Source organism: Sabethes cyaneus, chromosome 1 (genome assembly GCF_943734655.1).
Source record: "Sabethes cyaneus chromosome 1, idSabCyanKW18_F2, whole genome shotgun sequence".
Classification (NCBI taxonomy): Eukaryota; Metazoa; Arthropoda; class Insecta; order Diptera; family Culicidae; genus Sabethes; species Sabethes cyaneus.
The window spans coordinates 100,114,433-100,121,227 of NC_071353.1; the positions used below are offsets into that span (position 1 = coordinate 100,114,433).

Genomic DNA, 6,795 nt, shown 5'->3' on the forward strand with positions numbered 1-6,795 from the left:
CTACGTAACCGCAACCTAACATAGAGTACAGGACAATTACGGGGCAAGTACAATGGATCCTACTGACTCTACACCACCCTGCCGAGATTCGAACGTACGACAACTGGTTTGTTAGACCTGCATCGTACCTCGAAGTTAACTGGGCTACACCCAAATAATGTGTAAAACACATATAAGAAGGATTGCTTTGCTGAGTTACGCCAAACGGTGGAGGTGCTTATACGATTAGCGGTTGCAAAGGACGGCATGTTGTTACCATTTGTGGTTCATCGCATCCAGTAGGGAAGAAATATCGCGCCCACCATTTTCACAGCGATGCGATTCGGATTACCAGCCGCAGTCGAGTACAGCGACTATATTGCAACGAGTAGTAACTCCGCGCGACGTAGAATTGTCTGTGTATATAATCCCTTCGTGTGCCCCTTTGTGTGTGTCCCCGTATTAATACGTTTAAAACAAGAAGAACCTAAAAAAGTGTGAACGGGTTAAAGTTTTCGGTACTTGCTAACTGTGCCGAAAGTGAAAATTTGTGTCAAGAAAACAAAAGGTTTCTCGGAGTGAATCTACCAAGGGAACAAATTTTGGAACCCCTTCACCAACCAAAAAAAGTGACTACCAATACCAACACCAATTTCGGTAGTGTTTCGTGAGTTAAAGTTTTAAAAAAAACAATCAACACCACTCCCAGAATGCAAGTTTTGCCACAACCCGTCGTCCAAATCTTCGTCGAGGAGATCGAGGAGAATGCCCAAGTAACAATTTGGGTTTTATTACAGTCTTATGACGGCATTTAAGACCAACATTGGTCTTGAAGACCACCATAAGAGTACAATAAAACTCACATTGTTGCTTGGGTGGCTACCCATCCCACCGCCGTTCTCTGGTGGACGACACCCGTTTCGAAACAATTGTAGTCAAGCAGACCAAACAGACCGTTCTTGACGAGGAGTAAAGGCCAACGATTCTAGTTTGGAAAGCTCCGTGCCACAGGCCCCAGAACAGAATCCACAAGTTGACGAACTTCCGTGCAAACAGGAAGAAATTTTGCCCAGTAGAAAAAAAGATGAAAAGAAAGACGCCGGCCTGACGGAAGAAGAAGCGGTACTACAAAATGCCGCATCGGAGTCACCCGAAGCCGAAAAGGAAGTCGTGCGTGCTGCCGTTGTAGTCTGTCTACGCGACGGCATGGGCTCACTGGGACGTATCCTGAAGGCGGTCGAAACGTTCCACGGTACCGTCGCTCACCTGGAGTCGCGCAGCGAGGGCGTCATGTTCGATGTGCTCATCAAGGTTGATATGGCCCGCGTCAATCTGCTGCAGCTAATCCGTTGGCTGCGGCAGACGTCGTCGTTCGGCAGCGTTTCGCTGCTGGCCGAGAACAACGTCAGCGTGAAGGCTCCCTGGTTCCCGAAGCATGCTTTCGAGCTGGGCAACTGCAACCATCTGATGACCAAGTACGAACCGGACCTGAACATGAACCATCCTGGTTTCGCGGATCAGGTGTACCGCGCTTGCCGAAAGGAAATCGCCGAGATTGCTTTCAGCTACAAATACGGTGACCCAATCCCGTACATCGAATACATCGAGACCGAGAACAAGACCTGGTCGGCGGTGTTCGATCGCGTCAAGAAGCTGATGCAGAAGCACGCCTGCAGAGAGTATATTGCCGTGTTCAAGAAACTGGAGGACGAGAAGATCTTCGTCCAGGAACGCATCCCACAGCTGCAGGAGATGAGCGATTTCCTGCGCCGGAACACCGGATTCACGCTTCGCCCCGCGGCCGGTTTGCTGACCGCTCGCGATTTCCTCGCGTCGCTATCGTTCCGCATTTTCCAAAGCACACAGTACGTGCGCCACATCAACTCGCCATACCACACCCCGGAACCCGATTGTATCCACGAGCTGCTGGGCCACATGCCGCTGTTGGCCGATACGAGCTTTGCACAATTCTCGCAAGAAATCAGATTAGTTTCGCTGGGAGCATCGGATGAAGAAATCGAAAAGCTTTCTACGGTGTACTGGTTCACGGTCGAGTTTGGTTTGTGCAAGGAGAAGGACGAGGTCAAGGCGTACGATGCCGGGTTGCTGTCCGCCTACGGCGAGCTGCTGCACGCCATCAGCGACAAACCGGAACACCGCGCATTCGATCCGGTCAGCACTGCCGTCCAGCCCTATCAGGACCAGGAGTACCAACCAATCTATTACGTCGCCGAGAGCTTCGAGGATGCTAAGGAGAAGTTCAGACGCTGGGTATCGACGATGTCCCGCCCATTCGAGGTACGCTTCAATCCGCACATCGAGTGGGTGGAAGTGCTCGACTCCGTCGAGAAGCTCGACACTCTCATTTCCCAGCTGAACACCGAAATCCTGCACTTGACGAATGCAATCGACAAGCTGCGACAACCGTTCTGTTAAGAGCCATCGAAGGTACCTTCCAAGCGGTTCCAATGTACGAACGACAATATTCGCAACTTTATATTGCACGTTAAGCACCCACTTTTCATCGCCATGGGAAAACTCTTCCAACACTCGGGGTCTCAATTGCAACAGGTCTCATTTAGTTTTCAACATTCCACGCCTTCGCCTAGGACGCTAGGCCGAGTGCGCCGCAAGTGGAACCATTAGGCAGCTAGCGTTCATATTTTCCGGAGAATATGAACGCTCCCAACAATAGCAGGATCCTGAAACCTGTCGAAACACTTCCAGGCCAAACTTTTGGACTTCGAACAAAGTTTCGCGTTCTGAGTGTTAAACTTACATACAGCGAAAATCTTTAATTCCTCCCCACCCTTTCGGTCACTATCTCTTCATTGCTCTTACTCATCATCGGAAGTCGAAGTTCAGAATCCTTAGAATCGCCCCTGCTGCGTATGTCCCACCACTACACCCTCGTTGCAACAAGCCCCTATTGTACATCACTTCACTGTAGAGTAGGAATATTGTTTTTCAGGAAGCCTATCTTTTATTTAAAGAGCGTAACTTAAGTATTATTTACTATTTAAATTAGTGTATACTTAAATTATTCCGTATATTTTGAGCTAGAACATGTAGCAACTTTTTCTCTCAGATCAGATCAGATTATTGTAGATGCTAGGGCAGGCCCCGCCGAGTTTCTCGATTAGAAGGGAAATCTCCCCTTCAACGTCCGCGAAAGAGTGACTGCTTTTATGGTGACAAAACACCATCGTGTAATAGCTCCCTACAAAAGGGCGATTCCGGTCGGGGCCATTTGTTTCTTCAAAACAGCCAAATTCCTCGATTGTCATTTACTTTACAGTTTTATCGCATTATTTTTTTATATGAAAAAAGCATATACATTAATATTTGTAACGAGTCACTTACGCAAGCAGAAAAAAGGCAAGACGAAATTGTAATGTACATTTGGACAAGAGATGTTAAAGAATTAAAGAACACTTTGAACTATAGATTACAGAGGCGCCGAGACATTCAAAAACCGCTAAATGTTGACCCAAGGAACAAAACGGCAGCACCTAAGCAAGCAGGTGTGGAATAAGAGTTGTTTGATAGCATTCGGTGCTGAATAAGCGAATTTGCTGAATTGTCTGTTGTTTAGACGTCATAACCTATATTTTTTCTAGCTTCTAATCAACATCTATACGTTGTTATATAAATGCGGAATAAGAGTCGAATAAACGTTATGCAAACGTATCGGCAGTACGGCTAACAGCAGGTGTGGAATAATGGTCGCTTAAAAGCTACCATGAAAATGCATGTCGTATAGACGTTGTGCAAACGTGCCAGTCAAGGGCAATTGTGGAGTAAAAGTGGAATAAGAGTGGAATGAGCATTGCAAAGAGTTAAAATACAGTGCAAAATCGTCTAAACTTCAGACATTTTTACTCAAATGACAGACGATTATTGAATACAGCAGTCCCCCGAATAACGCGGTGTGTGGCTGTGTACGCCCATGGCGATTTCTTAGTTGTTCATTAACCAATAATGTTTATTTTTGGTACATTATTAGTATGTGGTACAAGCTAGTCAACTACCAAAAATCAAGTTTATTGGCTGAGATATCGCGATGGGCGTACTGCATCACCCATCGCGTTATTCGGGGGATTCCTGTATACCGAATATTCCGAATGCAATTTTTACATAAGGAACGTGTGCTTCGAAGTTTCCTATTTATTTCTTTATTTTGCAGAGATTAGCAATGTTCTACGTTCGAGCCAGCACGGATATCGTCGGGCTGAAATTGCAGCAAGACCTTTTTTAATTTTTTTCGGTTGTTCGTTTCATAGATGTATTTAGTTTCTATATAAATTTCCATAAGCACCACAAAGAGTGAAAATCAGTTTCGTTTCAAACCGAGCTTGAGTAGCTACGAGCTACTTGTTGTTCATATTGCTTAACAATATGAAGCTAGAAAACATCCATGAAATCGTTTCGGATCAAATTTCTATTCTGTTTGATCCTGTTGGTCAGCACTGTTTAATTGTTATTCATTAGTGCAAGCCTGATAAATCGAAATATTATTCATTGCATCTACATATATCTCATTCTAAATCTAATTTAATCGCAAGCATCGGGATGTTTGAATAATTACATTCTTGCTTTGAGCATGTCATTTGTAGTGATGAATGGGTGCAATAATTGTGCCCCTAACTACTGGCGGTTGGTGCCGCTTCGTCATTCATGCACTTAAGAATAAGAATTAGCGGTGTTTCGGAATCCAGATGTTTGAGAAGGGAAAGAAAGATTGGAAGAATATGTACTAAATAGGTAGTTATTTTATTGTCCTTACATTTACGCATAGTTAAAACTTGATTTATAATTTCCGATTAGTTGGAGTGCTCAATATTCGAGTGCTGATATATTTTAATTTTTGCTCCAAATCATAAAACTGCGCTAGCTAGATTTTGCATGCCATGAGCTGCATATTTAGTCGTTTCCCGTACACAACACTGCTTACTAAGGATTTCAATCAAATTTCGAGCGTATTTTTAGATCTGTGCTGAAGGTCATTTAGCTTCACCTGAGGCGTACACTCAGCAGCGTTGGCTGGATGGCGCGGAGTGTCTCGTGGAAATATTTATGGCACCAAGATGTACGAATCATCGAACCTTCTACGCAGCTCCTGTGTGGGTCGAGAAACGGTTTGCGCTAAAGAGGAAAAACGATGATTTAATGTGTGTTTGTTAGATTTCAAATAATCTGGAACAGAGACACCAAAGTAGAAGGTGCGAACGACTTGCCTTGGGTGAGCTGAATGATTTTGAAATACTAGATATAAATATTACAGCAACAAAACATCAGTAGAAAATATTATCTTTAATACGGTATTTTGAGTGCTAATTGATTGGAGCAGTATAAACCACTCTGTTATTTTACATTTTTATTCAGGTTTATAAATGCTTTTCGCTGCGAATATATCGACTGTAGTTATTGGCCCACTCCGCGGTTTTGAAATAATATCTGAAAATACCAATACTGCAAATGGACAAAACACAAATATACATATACCTACGCAAAATATAACTGCTAATATTAGCAAGTATAATTGTTGGCAAGAAACCCAAAAATTACCTTCCGACTTTCAGTAGAGCCAAAAATCCGCTGAACAATTTTGGTTTCTTCAACCGCCCCCTAAATTCAGGCTTTTAGATTCTCACAACAAGTTCTGTGTATTTCTCATATTGGGTTGAACATATGCGAAATTAAGTATGTATGATGTACGTAATGATATTAAGTGATGTGGTCTGGGCAATAATTGGTTATTTACTCTGATTGATAAACAAATTAACCACAATATATTTTCAGTATGTATTACTGATATGTCAACATATGAATATGTTTTACTGATATGATGAGTTTTATTACACTAATATGACTTTTTTTTAATGAGAACTCAAAGTGACTGCACTAGGGCCTCTAGAATTGGAAAATTAACCTAGTGACTGCGCCAACTAGTGACTACAACCCAATCCGTTGCTGCAAACTACCTTGAAGTCACGTGAATAGTACGGCAAAAATGTTCGATGGAAAATATTTACATAACTTTTCACGTAATTTCGACGTGAAAATTATTTTGACTGTTAATTATGTTGAGTGTCTACGTGAACTTAGTGTCTTTTGGGTTTTAACTCAAAATAACTTTTTCGTTCCGGACAGAAATTTGGCATGCTGTATTTCGTAATATAGGGTAATGTCGTTAGGGTGGGCCACTGTGCGATTTTTCAGTTTTAGTCGCCCGTGTCGTCTTTGTACAAACATAGTATATCTTATCTCTGTAACTGCTATGTTTCGTTTCTACCAGCCGAGAACCGAGGTAACCGTATCAAGAATTCCTCTCCACTGTACTCGGTCCTGGCCTAGCCGTCGCGTCTCGACACACGTAAGTCGGCTTCAACCTGGTCGAGCCATCTAGCACGTTGGGCCCCTGTATTCCTGGTGCCGATGGGGCTCTTGAAGGGAATGGATTTCACTGCTCAGTCATCTTGCATCCTTACGACGTGGCCGGCCCATCGTAGTCTCCCAACTTTCGCCAGGTGTACGGTGGGATTCTCTCCAAGTAGTGCTCGCAGCTCGCGGTTTATACGCCTACGTCACGCTCCGCTACACAGTGGAGTACAAACGGCAAGTGTACGTATGTCTTACGTAAGTAAAGTTACTGTTACTTACTCCGTAGAGGACTATCGATTTGATTAGCGTTTTGTACATCGTCAGCTTTGTGCGGCGGCGTATGCTCCTTGATCAAAGCGTCTTGCGAAGGGAAAAGTAGGCTTGACTTCCAACTTGAATGCATTGTTGAATCTCCTTACTCGTATTATTGTC

The 6,795-nt window shown here is 43.6% G+C and overlaps 1 pseudogene; it reads left to right on the forward strand.

Annotated features, from left to right (window-relative positions):
- The first annotated feature begins 850 nt into the window (after positions 1–850).
- Positions 851–2,415, forward strand: LOC128746017 (tyrosine 3-monooxygenase-like; annotated as a pseudogene).
- The last annotated feature ends 4,380 nt before the right edge of the window (positions 2,416–6,795 follow it).